The sequence below is a fragment of the Sus scrofa genome, chromosome 9, assembly GCF_054392235.1.
Source record: "Sus scrofa isolate SSC_HxYL_T2T_F1_AM1 chromosome 9, Sscrofa_HxYL_maternal_Yorkshire_Landrace_v2.0, whole genome shotgun sequence".
Lineage (NCBI taxonomy): Eukaryota > Metazoa > Chordata > Mammalia > Artiodactyla > Suidae > Sus > Sus scrofa.
This window is the reverse complement of record NC_139391.1, coordinates 58,823,945-58,848,848: the sequence shown is the minus strand read 5'-3', so window position 1 is coordinate 58,848,848 and position 24,904 is coordinate 58,823,945. Positions and strand designations below refer to the sequence as shown.

General features: G+C 44.3%; 1 protein-coding gene and 1 long non-coding RNA gene across 8 annotated transcripts in view; both read right to left on the bottom strand.

The window, feature by feature from the left end:
• The window catches only part of NTM (neurotrimin), a 1,001,303-nt gene that overhangs the window by 394,149 nt on the left and 582,250 nt on the right, over positions 1-24,904 (bottom strand). The gene's annotated exons all lie outside the window — the stretch shown is intronic.
• Positions 171-7,661, bottom strand: LOC146399938 (uncharacterized). Of its 3 annotated transcripts, none has more exons than XR_014816782.1 (2): positions 4,752-7,661; positions 171-3,366 (listed from the first exon to the last, which is right to left on the bottom strand). It is a non-coding gene; the product is annotated as an uncharacterized LOC146399938 (long non-coding RNA). The 3 variants fall into 3 exon arrangements; XR_014816784.1 differs by having other exon boundaries at positions 5,028-7,258; XR_014816783.1 differs by having other exon boundaries at positions 171-3,371; positions 4,752-5,458.

The following is a 24,904-nucleotide window of genomic DNA, read 5'->3' as shown; positions in this document are numbered from 1 at the left end:
TGCGACCTGTGCCACAGCTCACGGCAGTGCCAGATCCTTAACCCAGTGAGCAAGGCCAGAGATTGAACCCTCATCCTCATGGATACTAGTCGGGTTTGTTACTGCTTAGCCATGATGGGAACTCCATGAACTGTGGAGTTTTTGATAATGAGCATGGATCCTTTTCTTCCTTTTTCTTTTTCCTATTTATTTATTTACCACATCTGCAGCATATAGAAGTTCCCAGGCCAGGGATCAAATCCAAGCTGCAGCTGCCAGCTACACCACAGCTGTGGCAATGCCACATCTTTAACCCACTGCAGCCGTCTGGGAATGGAACCTGTGCCTCTGCATCAACCCAAGCCACCCCAGAGACACTGCCAAGTCCTTAACCCACTGTGCCACATCAGGAATAGCCTTCTTTTTCTTCTTTTAAACAACGGTAATAAATTTAAAACCAGGAGAAATCTACCAGTTTAACTTTTGAAGCAAATTCATTTTAGCCAGGTGCTTTCTCCTATCTAAAACAAGGGCCTTGGTACAATTTCTACTGTCTTTTCAGAGGAATGTTTCTAGGATTTAGAAAGAAAATTCTCTTCTGAAAAGCACACAGGCAGCTGGCCAGTTAGCTCAGTTGGTTACAGCGTGAAGCTAATGAAAAGCAGGTATGGGTGCCCAACCTAAGCCTGCTAGGCATGGAAAGCCAGGAAACAGACATCACTGGTCTATTTCCTCACTCCTCCCATTCCTGAGAGCCCCTCACACTCCCTGCAAGCCCCATCTTCCCAGGCCTGCTTATAACGTCTATCCGCCTGATTTATCTTCCCCTCTAGCCCAATTCCCTGGGCCACTTTCTCATTCTCCTTCTGGCCAGAATCTGGCTATGACTTCCAGGTTCTATCAGTCTTCCTTTTAAGCAACCATCCCCAGTTCATTAGCTGTATACAAAGTATAGCTACGACCCATCCATCACCCCACGCCTAGCTGGTGGCTGTGCATGGAATGTGAGATTCTGCCTGCACTGGAAGACACTTAATAGGCAAGATTGCTTATCACCGGCAGGAAGCAGTCTGCCAGACGCCAGCTATTCATTTTAATACTTCTGTCTCCTGGAGATTTCAGGTGGATGCCTCACAGCTAGCAGTCCTATTTACCCTTCCACGTGGGACGGTATCCGGAGGTCACGGTATCTACCATTCAAGGGCCACTCCTCAGGGGCAATTAACCAAGCCATGTATGCAATCTGCCTTTTCTTTCTAACAAACATTGTCTGGCTAATGATTCCCTTTGCAGTTAATTCCTCGGATTATTTTGGAAATACTAAATACTGAGGTAAATACTTGAACATCTGTTTAACCTTTCACTCTTGGCATTTCTGTTCTTACTATGTGTAGAGGGCAGTATCTGCTTCCATGTATTTAAAGGCTCATTCTGGATTTTCACACTTCAGTCTTTAACCACCAACAGACCAGAAAGGATTCCCAGGGGGGTCAAGAAGCTGCCCCCATCCAAGCCGGGTGGAACCAAGGGTTCTAAGCCAGCTGGAGGCCAGATCTGCCAAAGCGTGTGAGGACACGAAAGCTCTCACTTCGTGCACGGCTTCAAAGTATAAACACCTGAGCTCAGCTTCAGTGTTACAGTAGATCTTCGTCTGTGTGCGCATGCGCGTGCACCTGTGCGTCAGAAATGCGGAGGAAACCAGAAAAGAAGCGACTCTGTCTTACGCACAGATTTAAAAATCAGTCTTGATTTATACTATTTTGTGACTATCTCTATAAGGAAAATGCTATAAATCTTGAGAGCGCATCCTGCTGGCTTCCTGGATTTGTACTCGGTGAGAGGGGAAAACAAAACAAAAACAATGAAAGCAGACAACACACCAATGGGACTGTGTTTAGTTCAAAACTCCAGGCATGAAGCCCAAATAGATCCAGGCTGGGCTTTATCCTACACAACAGGGAGGATGATAAAATGCTTTTACTTAGTCTTGCATCATGAGAGCCGAATGACTCCAAACTGAACTAATCCTGTCCTATCCCAGGAGCTGTGTTTTGATTCCACGCGCTACATATGTCAACATGGTGACGCCGCGGAAAGATACATTTTCACTACACCCCTTCGAGTGTGATCGGGCATACCCCCCCAACACATAAACGCTCGGCATACATTTGCTTACATAAATAATTCATGGCACAGCAAATACCTATCCCTGAAGCAGCTTCCAACTCTTACACACTATAAGCACGCTCAGCCTCATTTCAAACAGGAGGAGATGAAGTGCCTGGTGCAATTCAGATGGAGGGGCTGCCAATCCACGGGGACCTATTTCGAATTAGTGAGGAGTGAGCTACTTAGATATCAGAGCAGCAGGCGGAATTTCATTTCAAGGGCAAAATGCTGAGATTACAAGCCGATATCTTTGTTCCTTGCGTGGAAGCAAAGCAGGGCTGAGGATGAGGACAGTCAAATTGCCAGCTCTGTTCCTGGCGTCTTGTTCATGGACCACAGGACTGCCCACACTCTCTCCGGGCAACCCCAGGCCTCCCAAACATAGCTCATTAAGAACTTAGCTCTACCCAGCAGCCCCTCCCCCTGTGTCTGATGCAAGAGGAGCAGGATTAATAAAGCATAGACCAGATCTCAGCTATCCTATCGCAAGTCAGTGTCTGGTGTTTTTGGGGTTTTTTTAAACAAAATTTTATTTTGAGCCTAGTAATTTGGGATATATAGCACTTCATATTTGCCAGGCAAATTGTCTTTGCACCAGTCAGTGGCATTTATCTGCTACCAAAAGCAAATCAGTGTCACACACGACATTTTAAAATCACCAGCCCTTTTCTGAGCTCACTCTGTCTCTCTCACACACACACACAAAAACTTGTTTCAGAAAAGTTTATGAGCAGGAGGAGCACAATTTTCACATACAAGTAATGACCACATACAGCTTTTATAAAGTTCCTCTAAGAAAGAATCTTTAAGGAATATCAGTCTAACAGGTAATTTTTATTTTCCGTTTTAGAAAAATGTGAGTCAGAATTAGAATGTCTGCCAGGCAGTAAAGAAAGCATCTCTGGGCCGTCACCATGGATGTATGCGGAACCATCAGATTGTGACGCTGTGCTTTTGAGTATCTGCATTTTGAAGGATATTCCTGGCTTATTTGTGATCTAATTTGGCAAGACATTTCTAATGGCAGAAATGACACCTGTGGAGAAAACAAAAAACAAAAAACAACAAAAAAAAGGAAGATGCATTTTTAAATGTTTTTATTCATGTGAAGTGGACCAATGTGATAGGAAGGGATGAGGCAGAAATCAGAGGTGTGAGCTCAGGGAAAGCACAAGAGGCAGGTGAGCTGCCACCCACAGGCCCCCTCACTGGTCTTGCCTGTCCTGGATGAGAGTCTATCCATGGGTCCCTCCTCCCTGTCTTTCCTCTTCCTTATATTTTCAAGGTAATGTGGAAACACAAGGCTCTCTGAGTGTGGTCCCTAGACCAGCAGTCCTGGGCATTAGCTGGCAACTGGTCAGACAAATTCTTGGGCCCCATGCCAGACCTACTGAACCAGAGACTGAGGGTGAACTCAGCAAGGGTTAAAGGGTTAAAGTGGTGATTCTCAGACCGCAGTGTTCATCCGATGCACCTGGAGGGTTTGTTATAACCCAGTGTGCTTGGCGTCCCCACCCCAGAATGCTGCTGGTCCCTAGCTACCCTTTCTCCTTTTCTAGCCCGCAGTGGCTGTCTCAGACGTGGATGTGGCTTCCACTTTGCTGAGCCTGGATCCTGTGTCCACACCCGAGGTGAATGGCAATGAACAGAGCAAGTGTTAGGAGGGTGTCCAGAGAGAGGCAGAGCCATGGCCCATCCAAGGTAACAGGGCAGGGCCATTTCCTCCAATGAGAAAGGAATCTGGATGCTGGGTAAATACTGTATAAACAGCAAATACTCACCAGGAGGTGGGGTAGCAGAAGGGATGGATGGGAAGAGGACCTGAGGGTGTTGCCTAAAAGGCCCCTTCATCTGAGGACCCCACCCCAGACTGCGTGGCAAAGCTCCTGAAGTCTCTGCCTGGGATGGCCTGCCACAGTCCCCCACGGGTAACCCCTATGTGTCCCTCAGGAGCTCAGGCAAATATGGCCTCTGCAGTGTCTTCCCAGGTCCCTGGACTCCTATTCTCCTTCTTTTTTTTTTTTTTTTTTTTTTGTCTTTTTGCTATTTCTTTGGGCCGCTCCCGTGGCATATAGAGGTTCCCAGGCTAGGGGTCGAATCGGAGCTGTAGCCACCGGCCTACGCCAGAGCCACAGCAACGCGGGATCTGAGCCGCGTCTGCAACCTACACCACAGCTCACAGCAACGCCAGATCCTTAACCCATTGAGCAAGGGCAGGGACCGAACCCGCAACCTCATAGTTCCTGGTCGGATTCGTTAACCACTGCACCACCACCGGGAACTCCCTATTCTCCTTCTCAATGGAAACAATGTTACTGTGCAGTGAGATGTTCTGTGGTTTGAGAATCACCACTTTAACCCTTTAACCCTTGCTGAGTTCACCCTCAGTCTCTGGTTCAGTAGGTCTGGCATGGGGCCCAAGAATTTGTCTGACCAGTTGCCAGCTAATGCCCAGGACTGCTGGTCTAGGGACCACACTCAGAGAGCCTTGTGTTTCCACATTACCTTGAAAATATAAGGAAGAGGAAAGACAGGGAGGAGGGACCCATGGATAGACTCTCATCCAGGACAGGCAAGACCAGTGAGGGGGCCTGATCAGTTACCTCCTGGGCCCAGAGCAACAGATGCCTGCCCCCCCCATCACCCCCACCCCACCCCCTTTGCATCTCTATGAGAACAAGCTCCACTTCCAGGCCTGGACCCAAAAGGTTTGTATGATTCTTTCCCCCTCTGCCGCATCCACCTGCAAGGAAGAAAGGGCTCTGCTATGAATGAGTCACATGATGGAAAGAGCCCAGGGCCCTAAACCACTGCCTGGAAGAGGTCACCCAGGGGTCCCTTGTCACCTGCAATGGACACTGCATGAGTAAGAAGTTAACCTGGATGGTGTTAGCTCACTAGGCTTTGGAAGTTGTTTATTACAGCAGCTATTAGTAATAATTATCCTACAACACCTCTCTCCCTTGCATTTTTGCAAAGCAGCTTGAACCTGCCCCTGCTACACTACTTCTTCCCATGTACATTACAGTCAGTTACGTTGTTTAAGCTCATCTTGCTATGAGATTATAGCTTGCTTTATGATTTTTTTGCATCTCCAGCAAACAAGAAAACCCCAGCATAAAATAGATATTTAATAAAAGTCTGCAGAAGGGAGAAGATGGGGGGAGAGGAAGCAAGGAGAGGAAGGAAAGTCAGTTATATCATATAGGATGCTGTTCAGTAACTCTGAGTGTGGGCTCAGCCAACATGTGCCCACTGACTAGACCGGCACATCCCTTAGACTGAAGGACAATGAAGTTGAGTAGAAACCAAGAATAGGGGGGAGAACTCAAATCCATTTTGCTGGGGTTTTGGTTTGGTTTTGATCACTCCAAGTGAGCAGTACCCATTCCCCAGTAATAATAATAAAAACCTGCCTTTATTGAGCTGTGTTAGGTGCTTGGCAGAGCTTATCCCAATCCTCCTGATAACTGTCAGGCTTGGGGTAGGAGTGAAACCAAAGCCTATCCCCCCTTTACCTGCTTTTCTTCCACAGTGTTGAGGGCCAGGGGCCCTCAACCAAGCTCTAGAGATGCAGAGATCAGACACCCCCCCTGTTCTCCAGGTACTTAGAGTCTCAGGGAGGGGAGACAAGTAAAGAAGCCAGGAGGAAATGGTTCCCAGACTGAAAGCACCACACGATGCCAGAAGCCATTAGTCCATGTCCAGTTTGAGGACCCAGAATAGTTTAGTGAAAACGAGCAGGGGCATAGGACTCAAGGAGGCTTGGGTTGAAATCCCACTGCTGAGCTGTGACTCTTAGAGACACAAGGCTGTGAATCTCAGGATGCACCTGCCCCATGAGAAGGGGCCCGACCAAAGTCAGTGCTCCCCTCCCCCCATGTAGAAGAGAGGCTGAATTAGATGGAAAGAGATGACCCAGCATTGTGGGACATGCAATGGAGACACAGAAAGGCTGGGAGGTACAGGGGCCATGTGCCTCTGCCTTGAGCCACCCTGGGCACACTGAGTCCTGGAACCCTTACCCACAACAATGATGACTAACAAGAAAACAGAAGGTATGATTAGTTGGTTGCCCAAAGTTCACACCCAGCTCTAAAGCAGGACAGACAGGATCTGAATCCCTGTCCCAGGGCTCCTTTCCTGGTGCTCTTCTGACTCCCCACAGGGGCTGGGATGGAGGAAGAGAAATAGCCAGGATGCAGCCTATGAGTTCCTACTGTGGGCTCATGAGTTCCTACTGTACCCACAAACACAAAATGGAAAAATGCCAGTCAGTGAGTGGGACCAGAGGGCAAATGGAGGAGTCACTGCCCTTTTATAAGCACATAAATACAAATATGATGTGTGAGAAACTGTAAAACGGGCCCCTCCTCTCTTTATCCTCTTCAGTATTCCTGTCCACCCTTGAACGCTGTGTTCATTGTCATGTGACCTTATCCTTCCAGTCAATAGGCTCAATTAAAAAGAAATGTTTAATGTACCCAGTGGGATGGGTTCACTTTGATAAAATACTTTGGTCATATCCATAAATGACATTTTCAAAAAATCACCATGTCAGTTCATAAACTGATTATGTCATCCAAGCAAGGGTGGTCAATTTATTTAAATAATTTTCATGTTTCATGTTGCTAAGTTAGGACAACATGCAAGACTCAGCAACAAATCTCTCTTCTACACTTAACATTTGTTGGGTACAAAGAGTGATTGATTCTGCATCTGGTATTAGGTCCTCAAACACTCTGCAAAACTTACCCAGAATCAGAAAGCAGACATTCTGGCCCTGAAAATCACAAAGAGTTATTTAAAGAGATAAAGTAAGGAAACATTCCTGAAAACTTTGCAACTGTCATTTGGGACAAAAGTGTCTATAACTTCTGAGACTCCAGTTAAATGAACTATGTCTGTAAGGTGCCCCCAGATAACAGAACAGTAGGAACAGTAGGCAATACATCGTGCCTGAAAACCTGCTTGCGTGGATATGCGGTATTATCTGTAAAACACTTGGGACAAACAGGTAAACACAGCTCCCTCCCACCCATTCAGTAAACTTTATTTCCAGAAAACTATACCAATTAATGCCTTTTCTTGCTTGACTGCCAATAAGCACTCCCCACTTGCCTTCCTCCACAATCAACAGTTCCTAGGAGCAGCCAACGATATTGTGCTGCTCTTATGTGATATAGCATTATATTGTATTATATTTCTATACTATGTTATATTGTATTATGTTACATTATTGTGTTATATTACATTGTATCCTATCCTATCATATTGTATTATACAGTAGTGAATGTCACAGGAGCTGCAGATGGCACTTTGAATTAGGTCAGGAGTGAAAATAAGAAACCACAATCAAACAGTGTCTGGTAAGGCTCTCACTTTGGAGACTGGATGTAAGACAAACTAGATCTCTTCAAAATTCTTCAAGTTGAGATCATGTACAATAAAGCTAAAAATAGTGAAGAAGGTTTTCTGAAGTGAGACAATTTAAACAGATTTCTGGAGTTCCCTTCATGGCTCAGCAGTTAAAGAACCTGTCTAGGATCCATGAGGATTCAGGTTCAATCCCTGGCCTTGCTCAGTGGGTTAAGGATCCGGCATTGCCATGAGCTATGGTGCAGGTCACAGACGTGGCTTGGATCTGGCGTTGCTGTGGCTGTGGTGTAGGCCGGCAGCTGCAGCTCCAATGTGACCCCTAGCCTGGACACCTCCATATGCTTCAGGTGTGGCCCTAAATAAATAAATAAATAAATAAATAAATAAATAAATAAATAACAGATTTCTTCTGGTTCCACTCCAATCTACTGAACAAACTACTCAGATGAGAGAGAAGATACAGGTAAAAGTCTGAGGGTCATGAAGTGACCCAGGGTGGGCTTCCTCAATCAAACACAATACAGTTGCCCCTCAGCATCAGAGGGCCCTTGATTCCAGGACCTCCACAGACACCCAAATCCACGGATGCTCAAATCCCTCCATCAGGCTTTCATATCTGCATAACCTGCAGATACAGAGGTCTGACTGTGTTGTCCTCACACACCTGCTGTCACTGAATCACATGCCTCCTACTGCAATCTGGTACCCATCCCTCTTCCTGCCTTAATTTCCCCCTTGGTCCACAAAACAGCCTATCATTTATTCAGAGGAATAGAAGAGGAATCTTGAAAATCCACTTCTTGTATGTTAAATTCCTCATACTGTCAACAATCCCACTGGAAAACTCATAAAAGTATGTAATGAAATTGTCCCAGCTGAGTAGCTTGCAAGAAAGAAGAAATTAGGAAGCAAGCACCAGAAGTACTGTCACATTAAGGGTGTGCCCTTGCTTCTTGCAAAGGCCAGCCCTCTACTTTGGCTCTGCCTCTCACTTCTGCCTTTTTGCATCATAATTATCTCATCTCTACTACAGCCTTCCCACCTCCATACAATCAGATTCTAATCAGCACGTGTCTGAAAACATACACAAACAAGCAATGACTTTGACTCTCAAATGACCACCCTCTGTTTTTGCTTCCCTGCCCCACTACTCATTTGAAATTCCTATTGCCAAGATCACCAAGCCTTCATCTTCCCCAATTTTTACTGAATGCAAGCTCATACTGCTCACTGCATGACAGGCCAAAAACATTGAGATATGAGTTGCTGGGGTAAGGAATAGCAAATTTATTCAAAAATCTAACAGACCGAGAAGATGGTCAACTAGTGTCACAAAGAACCATCTTAACCCAATTTAGAATTCAGGCTTCTTTATACTAAGAGGGGAGGGATGTGATTGTTTCAAACTTCTTGGTGCAGGAATCCTTTGTTCATGTAGTTGTCCACTCTAGGTCTGGTCACAGAGTTCCTATAAACCTCCAAGAAGACACATGCTATTCTCTGTTCTGCAACTTTTTTATCTCTGTATGAATGGGAAAGTGCTACACCTTTCAAGGAAGGTCAGAGCCTGGAGCATGGGCTACCCTGTACATTTCAGGATAGAGGCAACATTCTTTTTTTTTTCTTAATTTTCCCACTGTACAGCAAGGGGGTCAGGTTATCCCTACATGTATACATTGCAATTACAGTTTTTTCCCCCACCCTTTCTTCTGTTGCAACATGAGTATCTAGACATAGTTCTCAATGCTATTCAGCAGGATCTCCTTGTAAATCTATTCTAAGTTGTGTCTGATAAGCCCAAGCTCCCGATCCCTCCCACTCCCTCCCCCTCCCATCAGGCAACATTCTTATAGTGACTAACTTGTAGCAAAAGCCATAGAATACAAAGATGAAAGTAAAACCGTTCCAATATGGAGTCAGATTTGTTCTTCCCTAGTACACAAGCCTATTGATACTCCTTTTTTTAACTGAACTATAGTTGATTTACAATATAGTGTTAGTTTCAGGTATACAATAAAGTAATTCAGTTATACATACATATGTATACATCTATATTCTTTTTCTATTATTTTCCATTTTAGTTTATTACAAGATTGAGTATAGCTCCTGTGCTATACATAAATCCTTCTTGTTTAGCATGGATATTTCCATTTTTCTGACTCCCAGTTGTGCCAGGGTTCCCAAGGTTGTTACTTCCTCCTCAGAGTATTTTCTTCTCTTACATACCTTTGATTTCACACTCTCTGGGTGTTCTTTCTATGCATGATTGGCTGCTGACTATACTTCTTGGCTCTTCCCCACTCCAGGCTCAAAACCTTGATCCTGCCTTCCTGCAACACCCTCTCCTTATTTTGATGGTTTCACCCAGTTGCAAGATTCTAGGAACAAATATAAACTGACCCCTCCCAAATTTATATCCCCAACTCTCATCTTTTTCCTGAGTCCCATGCTTGAAAAGTCCTCTTGATCTAATTACACTGAGTAGACCTCAAATGGCCCTCTCACTTCCTCCTCTCCTCCCCCCATCTATGTTGTCTTCCCCAGTCTTGTCCATGCTGGTCAAAAGAATCCTCATTCATTAAGTGCTTAAGTCAAACCCCTGGAAGTCATTTTTGATTCCTCTACTCCCTCACTGCAAATTCCTGCATCACATCCTATGGTTCTCCACCAAAATACATTTTTTTCACATTTACCTTCCCGTTTATTCAGGGATACATCCTTCATCCAAACTGCCTCCCCTGCTTCTCACTGGCATGGCCACAGAACCTCCAAACTGATCTTTTATCTTTGTCCCCCTCCCACTTAGCATCATACTACATAGAGCAGTCAAGGCAGTTTAGAAACAGACACAAGGCCAAGCCATCCTTTTGTTTAAAACCTCTACCCCTTCATGTTGCACCAAAGAAAATGCAAAAGCTTCTCTCTGGCTGGCAGGGAAGGATGTGAGCTGGCGCCTGCCTGCCTACCTGGCCTCTCTTATTGCACTGTCAGTCTTGTCACTGTGCTCAGCCACAATGATGTCCTCCGTCTTCCTCAAACATGCCAAGACAGCTGTAGCCACACAAGCTTCATACTTGTTTGCTCCTCATTAGAATTCCATCCTTCTTCCAGGCTCTCTGCCTGGCTGGCTCTTTTCCATACCTCAAGGCTCAGTTCAACAACTCCCATCTCCAGAGTCCATTCCAGACCAACCCGCCCCCCTTATTTTCCATCCCATCACTGGCTGCTTTTCTTCTCAGCCCTCATTTAATTGTGTGTTTATCATCTGCTTTTCCCACTAAGATGTGAGCTTTCATGAAGGATTGTATCTTGGTCACCTGTGTGTTCCAACTACCTGGACCAAGGCCAGCACACAGTAGGCACTCAATGCATGTTAGGTAATTGAATACATGAATGAAGGAATGATAAGTACTAGCTGAACTGATAGTGAGATGCCTATTATCACCCAGACATAACAGACACCATTATTTTGAGGTTCGCCTCAATACCCTGATACAAAAAGCAGTTAAGTACAGAGGACAGGCTATAGACAACCTAAAAGAATTTCACCTTTTCTCTGTTCCTGGAGACATTTTGCCACCCCCCCCCCACCCCAGAAAAGAACCTTAATCCACATCTCATGCCCTTTATTATAACTCTGACATAGGGGCTATCTCTCTAAATGGAATGCCAGATAAAAAGACATTATGATTTATTTCTATAGTTAGACCCGGAACCAGATTATCATGGTATTAAGTGTAAAGTCTCCCCTTGCCTAGGTCAACCTATAGCTAGAGAAATAAGAAGAGACTTGATTCCAGAAGTTACTCTCATATGAAGAATTCTGCATCATGCAGGAAAGACTTTGCTATGTTATTCACCTCTACCCAAGAAACTATCCAAAAGACCTCCATCATGTTTTCAGTGCAAACATCTCACACCCTCTCCCTGCAATCTGTACCCACTGAACATGGACCCACCCCTGTTGGTCTGTGCATTACAGAGGGTCCCAAGCACATGGGCCCAGAGAGCCTCACATTCAGTCTCCCTGTCTCATGGAACAAGGAAAAAATACACAGAATATTTTAAAAAGCATTAATAGCCGGAATAAATTATTAATTCAATTAAAGTGCTAGTCCAGAAATGATTCTTTTTCATTGCGTTTATTAAAAGGAATATTAATTGCTAAGAGGGCATTTAAAAAACACACATAAACTGCTGACTCTACTTCTGAGTGAAAGTGTAGGAGACAGAGGAGGCGTGTTGGGTACAGTTAAAAAAGACAGGGACTCACATGCCCTCTTCCTGCTTCTCTTTGTCTTTTCCCAGCTGAATAGTAAATTCTGTGTAAGCTATATGGGAAAAGGGTCTGAAAAAAAAATGGATGTGTATACATGTATAACTGAATCACTTTGTTGTATGGAAGAAATTATCACAACATTGTAAATCAATGGTCATTCAAAAAAAACTTTAAAAGTAAAGTAAAATAAAATACTAAAATAAAATCCTAGATTGACTGGACTTTTTCCTTCAGACCTAGGATGAGAATCTCCTCTGGGACTATAAGAGAAACTTGGTCATGATTTGGGGAAGGGTCATGTTCATTAACTTTTCTGGGCCTCAGTTTCTTTACATATAAAGTGGGAATAATAGCAAAATCTACGGTACAGAGTGTCATGAGACAGGCATTAGCCCTTGGAACTCTATCTGGTGCATGGAAAGTGACTGATGGATGCTAGCGTTAATTCTGCATGAGACCTACATGCTCTTTGGTCCCATCCATTGATGGCATCGCAGGTAGGGTATTTCTACAAGTTCAGTGGTTAGTCTTGAGCTCCCTTTGGCCAGTGGTTTGATAACCCATCATGCAGCTATATCCAAGGCTAGAGAGAAAGACACTCAAGGAAACTACTCTCCTAAAAGACATGCAAACCTAAGAGAGATGAGAAACACACATTTTCCTGTGATACCTCTGTTTTCTGGTATTATGTAGAGGAAGGCAATATGTATCATATAAATGAATGTTGAGACAAACTGAAGTTTAATTCTATATGCACCGAAATGATCTTCTTAATTTTAACCGACTTTGATGACAAATTGCTTAAAGTATATGGTTCACTTCAGTGCTCTGGGAGACTAAGTATGCTGAATGTGATTTAATGTATTTTAAAGTGTTGATGTCTCAGGTTCTTCATTCTGAAAACCAATCTTTATATTGATACATTTAGGAGTTAATGAGATATTTAAGAATCTGCTCTATATAAGCATATATAGCTACAATTTTCTCGATTCCTCTCCTTTTTTTTCCACTCCTAGTTACTGCAATACCTGAGCAAAATTACAATCCTGCTACTTTAATGCCGATTCCACATAAGGACAAAATATCAGTCTTAATGATAGCGAATAGCAGGATTGTATTAAAAAGTGAGGTATGTCACAGTCTTTGTCCACACAGCCTTTGTTCTTTGTTCTACAGGAGACAGCGCTTGAATCCAAGAATCCAATTTCTCTGTCATCTTGGACTAAAACTCTACAGGTAAGAAGACCGGAGAAAGAGACTCTAAGTAAAATACATTATTCTATGGAAGACTAAACCAGGTCCACAGAAAAGGTACCTGACCCTGGGAGTAAGTGGGAGGGCTGGTGAGGAAATTTGGTGAATTAGGGCAGGGAACTCTTCACTCCCACTTCCTCTCCTCACCAAATTGCTGTCACACCCCTTCTCTTATTTTCCTTAACTATCTGTGGTGGTCAACACACACACACACACACACACACACACACACACACACACACACACACACACACACACACCCCTCCAATTCCAAAATAACTCTATTAGGAAACCTGGATGGACTTAGACACAAACTGACTCTTGGGAAAACATTTACAACTAATCAACAAGAAAAAAAATCAACCTGTTTCATGTGTAAAGTGGGGAAAAGGAATCAAAACCAAAAACAGGTGCCCCTGAATGGGTTTTAAGTAGGGGAGGCAGAGGTGAAGCTTTCTAAATCATAACATCCAGGCTTGATTCAAAGTAGTTATGTGACAAATACTTTTCTGGGTGCATCTCAGATTATAATTCACTATATAAGTAATGGAATAATGAAAGCCCAATAAAAGTATGGTATTCTGTTATTTTATAATAGCATAGTAGTGCAATACCAACACCCTTACACTAACTCCATCAACTTGGTCTAGTTAACCATCAAACACACCTGTAAGCATCTCTCCATCTTTACTGCCTCCACCATTGTCAAATCTGCCACCATCCCTCACCTGGATTCTGCATAGCCTCTGCCTTTCCACTTCTTGGCCTCTTAGGCTATCCCCAAATGACCAGCCAGCATCTTCTTGCCATAACTCAGTAACTCAGGCCATGTTATGGCTCTGTTTAAACTCCTCTGGTGGTGCCCTCTCATAGGATGAAATGAGACCCGAATCCATTACCTGGCATTCAGAGCCTTGCCCGTCTGACTCCTCCCACTGCATCCAGCCTCCTTCCCCACTGTTCACTCTGCTTCAGACATAACAGTCTCTCTTCTTCTCTGCACCTGGAATAGCCTCTTCCAGACTTTTCTTCCCATTTAGATCTCAGCTCAAATGTCACTTCTTCTTAGAGAGACTGTCACTAACCCACCAACCTACAGTATCCACCCAGGTGAACTGGACACAGTGTGTTCCTGTAGCTCACATATTTGTACAGACCTGTCTGTTTGTTCACCATCCCCCCTCATAAGAACAGAAGGTCCAAGAACACATTCTGTCTCTCTTCTTCACTGCAGATTCCATGGCCCATCACACTGTAATAAATATTGCAATGAGAGAGGTTCCTGTCATGGTTCAGCGGAAACAAATCTGACTGGAATCCATGAGGACACAGATTCAATCCCTGGCCTTGATCAGTGTGTTAAGGATCCAGCATTGCTGAGAGCTGTGGTGTAGGTCACAGACGTGGCTCAGACCTGGCGTTGCTATGGCTGTGGCGTAGGCCAGCAGCTACAGCTCCGATTCACTCCCTAGCCTGGGAACTTTCATATGCCTCAGATGCGGCCCTAAAGAGACAAAAAAAAAAAAAAAATTGCAATGAGAGAATGAATGTTTACTCTGCCCCAGGTTCTGCCAAATACTTTATATGGATTCTTTTATTTAATCCTTCAAACCTCCCTCCAAGGTAGTTTCTATCAATTACTATTCTTATTTTACAAGGGAGGTTAAGTAAATTTCTGACCTGACCCCTGGGTCCATTCTCTTCATCATCCCCTATATCCTCTCCAGGACACAATGACATCCTCCAGAGGATAATGTTGCTGGTGAGTCCCCACAATACTACAAAAAAGCCTTCTTCTTCATTGGAAAAAGATCAAAGTTTGTTCCTTCGTTTTAGTCCTTTATTTAATTGTACCCTAACTTCTTTAAAATGGGTGCTTCCAGGAGTTCCCATTGTGTCTCAGCAGTTAATGAACCCAACTAGCATCCATGAGATTATGGGTTTGATCCCTGGCCTCGCTCCATGGGTTAAGGATCTGGCATTGCTGTGAGCTGTGCTGTAGGTCACAGATGCAGCACAGATCTCGCATTGCTATGGCTGTGGTGTAGGCCAGTGGCTCCGATGTGGCTCCGATTGGACCCCTAGCCTGGGAATCTCCATATGCCATGGGTGTGTCCCTAAAAAAAGACCAAAAAAAAAAAATGAGTGATTCCATACCCAGCATGCATAGTATCTACAAGTGGGGAAGGATGTTGCAGTTGCCACGGGCACAGGCCCTAGAATTATCTGCAATCAAACCCCTAAGTCCTCCAGGCTTTGGGCATAAGGTCTGTACTTCTGACCTTTGCCTGTAAATCAGGACACAGAGCTGCAAGTGTTAAGTGAGATAATACATAAGGCTCGTGGGGATAGAACACAGCCAAAAAAAAAAAAAAAAACCACCAAAAAAAGAACAAGAAAAAAAAAAAAGAAAGAAAAAGACTTCTGTGAATATTTGCTAGAATTTTTATTATCACTAAACCTATTTATGACGACTTAATTACCCAGTGCACCCGTGTCTCGGCGAGCTACACTGCACATATTACAAAAACCCCGATGCACTGCCCCTGGGACTTTTATATTAAGACAGGTCCTCCCTCTCCCCTGGCTCTTGCTTGGGCGGAGGTTAAAAATTCTCAAGCTGTAGCCTCCCAGGGAGGCAGGACCCACAGTAGCACTAACTTAATAAAAATCAGTGATTAGACCTAGGAGAGCCGACACACACTCTGAGCCATTTGTCTTCTGCTCTGGAGGAAACTAACGCCCAGGGAGAATCTGGCTGCATAACATTAAATAATCACCCAGCAGTGAGAGTGGAAAACAGCAAGTTCTGTATCTTTGACCTGAACAGATAAATGTCTTCCTTGGGAAGAGGGAACCCACAGGGAGAAATCAAAGGATGGAGAGCCTGGAATTCCAACCTCAAACACTCAAGGGTTTGGAAAACCAAAAGCAGTCTTATCCTGGGATGACGTGGGATGGGCAGGTAAATGCAAAGCCTCCCCCATGCGTCAAGGGCAACTGGAAGCACTGAGCCCGAGGGAAGCTGTTGGGGCCACAGGAGGGGAGCCCACCTGGGACACAGGGACACAAGCACCCCCCGCTCCCCTGACAGTCCTGGGTCGGGGAGCCAACTGGCAGTGGCCGCTGTACTAGCAGAGAAACAGCACGGCCCTGCCAGCTCTTAGTGACAAAAGGAGTGTTTATAGCAGGCGTGCTGACAGCTGTCCGAGTGCCACATTTATTTACAAAATGTGAGTTAAATTACTGACAGTTGGCACCGTGGAGGAAAAGCTGAGAGGAAAGCTGACATTTCTTGATCTGGCGGGTGCTCCCGGCACTGCTTCTGCTCCCCCATCTAGTTATTAATGCCATTATTTGCTTGTTAGTTGATCTATTTATGACTTTGTCTCATTCACTGGCCATTGTCTTTAAGAGGCTCTGGTTGTCCCAGCAGTTAAACGGCTCCATGCAAAGTGGACCCAAAGGCCTTTGGGCTAAGAGTTGTCCTGAGGACAGACTGGACAGCCCCTGTGTCTACACCAGCTCAGACTCAGCTTCAGAAGCTCCCAGAAAGCCTCCTGAGGGCAGGCAGCCATCCATCCCCAGCATGTTCACAAGTGCCCACTGATGAGAAGTGTATGCTCATTAAGCTGTGAATAATCACACAATCAGCATGTCTCATTATTTCTCTTCTGTGGACCAGAGACAGGTTTTCTGTGATGAAGCTGGACAAAGTGCTTCCATTTTTTTATTCTTTCTGATGGGAGCACTTAAGCTAGGGGAGAAGGAACACAGCTGATGAACAAAGATCTACACTGCGGCTGCAGCGGGGTTTAGACACGGACCTGTAATTTCGGGTACACTTACACAATCCCATGTCCTCAAATGTGGAAAGACCATACCGGCCTTAAACTGGTGTCTTTAACTTTCTTTCCTAATGTGTTTCTTCCGATGTCAAAATACTGTGTTTCTGTGGACCGCTGGAGGGGAGAGGGAGGAATTTGGAGGATGAGAATAACATATGCACACTACTGCATGAAATAGATAATTAATGAGAGCCTACTGTATAGCACAGGGAACTCTAGTCAATAGTTTGTAATAAGCTATATAGAGAAAAAAAGAATAGATATATGTGCGTGTGTGCGCGCACGTGAGCACGCGCGTGCATGTGTGTGTATGTGTGTCTGTGTGTATAAATGATTCATTTTGCTGTACACCTGAAACAAATACAACATTGTAAGACAACTATAGTACAATTTTTTTAATTTTAAAACTATTAAAAAATAAAATAAAATAATAAAACACACAGATAAGCAAACTGCGACTCTGCAGGCCGTGTCTGGCATCCTATTTGAAATCGGGGCCTTTGCCCCCCATCCCACCTCCCCACCCTCTCCATCCTTCACAGCCTGCAGCCCTAGTCAATTGATTCCATATTTTGTATGTATTCTGTTCATTGTTTGTCTCCTTCTTCCAGAAGGAAGTTCCATGAGGACTAAGACTCTAGTGTGTTTTGTTAACTACTAAATTCCAAAGTGGCTAGAATACTGCCTGGCACGCAGCCAGCAAACAGTATCTGCTGAATAAAAATGAACTTGACCTTGCCCCCCAAAGCCTCCACTGCTCTGTCTGATGGACTCTGACGGCTCTGGGCTCAGATCTAAAATAAGTCAAGTCATGGCAGTGGGGTATCGGGGGAGGGACAAGCCCAGGAGGCCCAGAGCTTCTCTATCCCAATCTCCCTCCAGAAAAGGGCCACCTTCCGTGAGTGACCTCCTACTGCTCGAGGCTAGTACATCCCCTTCCTCCCCAATGTGACAGTCCCCACTGTGCTCCCGGAACCGGGCCCTCCCATGTCCTACATCACACGTGGCTTCTGGTACACTGACACAATCCCATGTCCTCAAATGTGGAAAGATCATAAACTGTCTTGAACTGGTCTTTAACTTTCTTTCCTAATGTGTGTCTTCTGATGTCAAAATACTGTGTTTTCATGGACCACTGGAGGGGGGAGGGAGGAATTCAGAGGATGACAATAACATATACACACTATGGTATAAAATAGATAATTAATGAGAACCAGATAATTACGGATCCAGTGGTGGGATCTTTCTCAGCCTCTTTCTGAGGTCAAGGTTCTGAAGTTCCCTTATTACTTGGCCAGACTGGAGGCTTTCTGAGGACAGAAACTATGCCCTAGTTATCCTTTAGCTCACATGGGGCTTAACAATGCCCCCACCCCAAAAAAACACGTGTGCAAAAACCCTATGAGCCAGACATAGCAGTGTGGGCTCAAAAAGTAGCTTACTTTTACTTTTATTCGATTTTCTGACATTAGCCCCTTTCTGATATTGGAAAACTAACTGTTAATTTTTTTAAAATGTAATCAATTTAGAAAACACAAGGAGAAAATCAAAGTCATGGTCATTCTAGCACCAGACGCTTTATGAGTGTTACTATGTTGGTAGGAGGACCTTTCTGTGTTTATTATTTTTAGCAGGCATTTTTGTGCACACTCACATTTCAAGGCTTAAAACCACTGTTGATTGATGAGTTATAGACCAGCTAATTACCTGAAACGACTTAAGGGTTCTGCCTCTCTTCACATTTAGATGATATTAATTTCACATTATCAGAAAATCTCTAATGTTACATGAAAAAACATTTTCAGGATAATACAATTTATTTTTATATAAAGAAAAAAACAAAACTAAATGATATACTGTTTAAGGATACTTATATATTTTTGAGTGAAACTCAAAAAAAAAAATAGAAGGAAGTGATCAAAAAGTTCAGGGCCATGATCAGCTCTACAAAATAGAGCAGGGATAGAGGAGGTTTCACAGGTAACGGGAGAGTCGGGGGAGGGCATGCAGGTGATCAACTGACATTTTTATACACAGATAAGTTATAGACACATTGATGTATAAAATATTATATAATAATAAGGAAAATAGGGGTTCCCAACACGGCTCAGCCCTAAGGAACCCGACTGACGAATTTGACTAGTATCCATGAGGATGCAGATTCAATCCCTGACCTCACTCACTGGGTTAAGGATCCAGCATTGCCATGAGCTGTGGTATAGGCTGCAAGATGCAGCTCAGATCTCGCATTGCTGTGGCTGTGGTGTAAGCAAGCAGCCGTAGCTCCAATTTGACCCCTAGCCTGGGAATTTGCATACGCCACAGGTGTGGCCCTAAAAAGCAAAAACAAAAACAGCAAAAAACAACATATCTTTGGCTCCCAGGACACATAAAATACTGTGCCACTCAAATAAGTAGACATTTCATCAGATGTTTACTGAGGTTCTGCCACAAAGCAGGCCCACTGTGAGGGGTGGCCAGGCCCTAAAATGAACACAGAGGAAAGAAGACCAATCCCAGGGCAAGAAGTGATGCACATCCTCCATCATGCCCATCTGCTTGGACCATAACTGCATCTTCATTTTCTACTAGAAAAAACTTTGAATATAGAATGAATAGAAAGTAAAATCCAAATTATAGAATTAGCAGAAAAGTTTGAAACGTATTTCTGATAGGAACAATATGTAAATATCGCCTCTATAAATAGGGAGATGTTCAATTAATATTTTATCTGCAACAGCAGGATCATCATGAAACACAGACCAAAAACATCATCGGTGCCCACTGTAGGGTTAATCCCCAACCAGCATCAGCCAAGAAAATAATAACAAAGCAAAACAAATAGTAATTATTTATTTTTTAAAGCAGTGAATATATTTTTCAATTAAAATAATAAAATAAGAATAGTGATGGGGTTAATAGATGCAAACTATTTATTGCCTTTGGAATGGATTAGCAATGAGATCCTGCTGTGTGGCACTGGGAACTATGTCTAGTCACTTATGATGGAGCATGATAATGGGAGAAAAAAGAACGTATACATGTACGTGTAACTGGGTCACCTTGCTGTACAGAAGAAAAAAAAAATTGTATTGGGAAAATAACAATTTAAAAAAATAAAAATAAATCAACTGGAAAAGATAAAATAAAAAAAATTTTTTTTTAAATAGTGGTTCACAGCCTTCCTGCCGAAGCATTTATTACCAATCATTTCATCACTTTCAACGATCATAAGACCATGAGCAACAGGGGCCTGGCAGTGTGGTGGAGGCTTTGATCATTAATGAAAATGAAAGCCTGGGGATGGCACACTGTTTATTCACCCAGGAAGCCAACGGCCTTGTACTCAGGGGGCAGTTTCTGGACTCAATCAGTATGAGTCTAACTAAAGACAAAGAGATAGAAAAAGAGCTTTTCCCTGTATTCCGGTAAGTGCTGATGAGACCAAGTGACTCAGGTAATTGGAAAATCCAAGGAGGCTCACAGGGTCAGTCCCAGGGCTCTGGCTGGACCCTGGCACAAAGAAGCAAGTTAAATCCGCTCTTTGCTGTGAGAGAACATAACTGAACAAGGGTGGGACGTGAAAATAATAAAATGCAAAAAAGTGAAAAAAACGCAGCCAAAATGATCACACTGCTCCAGCAACTTCCAACCAGCTCACTGGAAAAGCAGGCCTGTCTTTCCCCACACTAGAAGGGATGGCAGAGGGGCAGGATGTCACCTCCGACGACTCTCGCCACCTGGTCTGAGCCGGCCCGGCATCCCGAGAGGTTCCTTGGAGCCTGGCACCAATTACTGTTCCACATTAATGGTAACAAGCAAAGCAACTCTTTTCGCAATACCAAAGGTAACCCTAAGGGCAGGAAAATGTCAAACCGGATGGCTAATAAAGTTGGTGCAAAATGCTCTCGGGGTGCAATGTTAAATTTTCAGACACAAACGGAGACAGTCCAAGGAGAGAAAAAAAAAAATGTAAAGACCTCGCCTTCTTAGCATACACAGTGTGTAGGTTTGATTACTGAACAGAGATATGAAATATGTGCTAAATAACTCTTCTCAACAGCTCATTAGGCCTAATCCATCTCTGATTTCCACGAGTCCATTAATTCCAAATATGGGTCTGCTATACGTACACACACATCCACACACGGTCGTAAAACGCCGACTTAATTTCACAATGTAATATCCTGGAAATGGCAACAGGTGAGACGTCAAATCGGATATTATGCAGATTTTAAATGCTTACAATTTCGGATGTGATAAATGAAGATGACAAAGAATAATGAACCCAAGAAAGATGACATTTCAGTTAGAAAACACTAGACTCACATGAGGAGACATGCACGAGGTGGGGGTGAGACGCCAAGGGCTGGCTGTCCCCAAACCATGAAGCTCTGACAGCCTGCACAGCTTCCAAGGGAACTGCACATGGAAAGTAACACTGACACAGGGGCTGGATGAGTTTATGTGGAATTTAAATTTATTTCTCATGTCCTAAAATTGGAGCTGCTTTCCTCATGTGCTCCATTCTGATGTCATACCAGTTCCCACAGACACTCGGGGACCTAAATCCATCCTTTTTCTTTTCTTTTATTTTCTCCCCCACCCCTTTTTTTTTCTTTTTAGGGCTGCACCTGCGGCATATGAAGGTTCCCAGGCTAGGGGTCAAATTGGAGCTGTAGCTGCCAGTCTATGCCACAGCCACAGCAACACCAGATCTCAGCCATATCTGTAACCTACAACTCATGGCAATACCAGATCCTTAACCCACTGAGCAAGGCCAGGGATCAAACCTCCATCTTCATGGATACCAGGCAGATTTGTTTCCACTGAGCCATGACAGGAACTCCAAATCCATCCTTTTTCACTCCTTATTCCTTCTTCAGCTTTGAGTCTTTCTCCTTCTCGCCCTGCTCCTCTTTGACTAGGTCAAGAAACTTGTTGATTCCTCTGCCTAGACTGTGTTTCCCCAAGATCATGCCCCAGGCCACCTCGAAAACACCCTCATCCCCTACACCCCAGGTCACTCTGCCCCTTACCCATATTGAAGTTCCCACCATGCAGCATCCTATTAGTCTGCTTATTTATGTGCTGACAACTGGTGCCCAGTAGGTACTGTTGTGCAAGTTGTGCACTGCTCAAGAGAACCAGGTAGGGGTGCAGGGAGTTGAAGAAGTGCAGGTCTGCTCCACAAACAGAACCCCTAGTGAATGAGACAGGCTGGCACCTATTTCCAAGTGGTCTGTGCAGGTTGTAGGCTGAGAGAAAACGGTTTTTGTTCCCTGCCTGCCATCGGCAGCCCCACCTCCCTTTGTAAAACTAGCTCTGCGAGGAAAGGAACTGGGGCCTAGAACAGTACCTGGCCCACACAAGGTGCACAGTAAGTAGTGCCAAAGTGGCAGGTGGACACAGTAAAGACACAGTAAGCTCCTATCATTGCCAGGCACTAAGCATCATCCTGAACCAACAATGAAAACCAAATGATCCCGACCCCAAACCAGAAAATTGTGGAAAGGAGCCGCTTTACACCTGATGTCTCTGCATGGCCTTTGTTCTTTGCAGACCCACCCCCACAATGCCTTTCCCTCCTCCCTCCCCCCCTTTCCCCAAAGCCATAGGCGACAGCCCCGCCACCTCAATGCTCTTCTAAAATCTGACCTCTGACCGTGATTTCTCTCCTTTTTCTTCAACATTTTAAAGAACGAGCCTACAAACCATCCCATCTGTCTCTTTTCTGTGCGTCAATTAAAACGCCGAGTGTTAGAAGATCTCTAGCACAAAAGGTTACACTAAATAAGACACCTCCGGCCATTAATGAGCAATTTGTCATCTAAGAGATATTTTCACTAATTATAGCATGTCTCGAGGTGCACCCATTATAGACATGTGCTAATTTACTTCAAGGTAAAACTTTTCTTTGTCACTGGTGTTCACATCCTTGCAGAGTTAAAGCAGACATTTTACTCGGTTCAGACATGTAAAGACTCAAGCAAAAGGGAATCAAACATTCGAGCCTGCAGTTTGAAAAGGCCAGAGTTCCCACTTTCAGACACATGCAAAAACCACCAAAAGCCTCGCCAAGGAATTTTAATAAGTGCTTAAGTTTGGATTAAAAACTGTATCTATGTGTGTCTATGCAGCTGAAATCAGACAATACGAATTATAACAGTCATGAATTAGATGGAGTCATGTTAGCTCGTGTTAGCAAATGAACTCCGGGATCTCCCGAAGCCTATTACAAAGGAAGTGTGTTTCGGTGTATTTTCCTTCACACAGTAATCTAAAGAACAAAGTTCCAGGTCAGCTGGTAGAACAGGGGGTGAAGCCCTCTCTGCGCAGACATTCAGGGACTTGGCCAATGAAACATCTGCCAAATAGGACACGGCTTCCGAGGTAATTGGGGGCACCAACATCCAGATGGCGTAAGGAGAAACAGCCTAAAATATTTCACATGGGAGCTTTGTATGGACCAATCCACACACAACCGGGGTTCGTCTTCCTTTGGGTGGACCTCTGTCATGTGACCACGCCTCAATTCAAAAGAGGCTGGGAAACGCTGGCAAGCTGGATGCCAGGAGGAGGCTTAATGACGTATACATTTTTAAACAGCTACAAGACTCCTCCTCAAATGTAAAGAATGGAACAGAGCAGGATGGACCCCGCCCCTGTTCTCATCCCCCAAGCAGGAAAAGGGGGCTTGGACCAGCTGATGTCCTTAGCAGCATCCCCTGGTGAGCTGTGACAGAGCCAGGACTGAAACTCAGGTCACTCCGGCTCCAGACCATGACTCACATTCCCAATGAAATCTGCCAAGACTTTCCAAAGAGGCTCCTGTAGCTGCAGCATCTGCACCAACATCAGCCAGGGTGCCGATGCCCCATTTTTGTGCCCAGCATCTCTCTGCAGCCCCACAGGACCACTGCCAGGACCACGAGACACAGCAGCGCTCTTTGCCCACGGCAGATACGCTTGACACTCCATTCTCCCCCAGCCATAAAAAGCTAACACTTACTGAGTGCCAGGCACTGCTCTCAATGCTCTGTATTTCACTCCTGGCTCAGCACTGCTGTTACTGGTTCTCTTAAATGATGACAAAATCGAGACCCAGGGAGGTTAATCAGCAGGCCAAAGGTCACACACCTGCCAAGCGGTAGAACCAGGATTTGAACCCAGAGAGAGGTCTAGCTCCAGACCCTGCGTTTAATCATTATGCTCTATGGCCTTAAGGTAAAATTTGCTTCATAAAGAATGTTAAAAAATAAAATAATGGACATTGAACAATGTGTTAAATTTCAGGCTGATTTCTGCCTCATTGCCACTTCCTTCCCTCCACCCCCCACCTCCAAGTTTATAGGCTGTAAGCTAGAAACTGATCCCTATTTTCAAGTGTTTATTAGATTTTCTATAAAACCTCTTGTGAAAGTGGAAATTTAAAGGTCCTCTTGATTTTGCGAGTATAGACTTTATGAAGTATGTCGCGCTGCCCCGTGATTTCCTCTGTAAGGCCCATCCCACTCGCTGTCCTGGAAGACAAAACCAAGGCTGGATGGCACCCAGCCCACCTGAGCTCTGTGTAAGAACACCCACACCTCGGCTGCAAAAGACGTGCATTTGACCCACCTCTTCCTAATAAAAAGATACGTCCTTTTCACTATTAGCAGCTTAACATTATTCCTAATAAACTTTTCATTCACTGGAAAAATACTCCTTGAAATATGCCATGTTTCAGGCAGTAATTTAGCCACTATAAATGAGAGCAATAAAGTCAGTGGCCTTGGGGATCTTACATTTTAGCGAAAGAGGCAATAAATAAGTATCAGACAAATAAATAACAGGGTCTTCTAGTGTTAAGGGCTAGGGAGAAAGTTTAAGCTGGGTAGGGATGGGGTGATGTGGGTGCTGGGGCATGGCTATTTCAAAGCCTCTGTTCTGGAAAGTCCTCTCTGAGGAGGGGATCTCGGAGCAGAGTCGGGCAGGGCATGAAGGAGCAATGCTA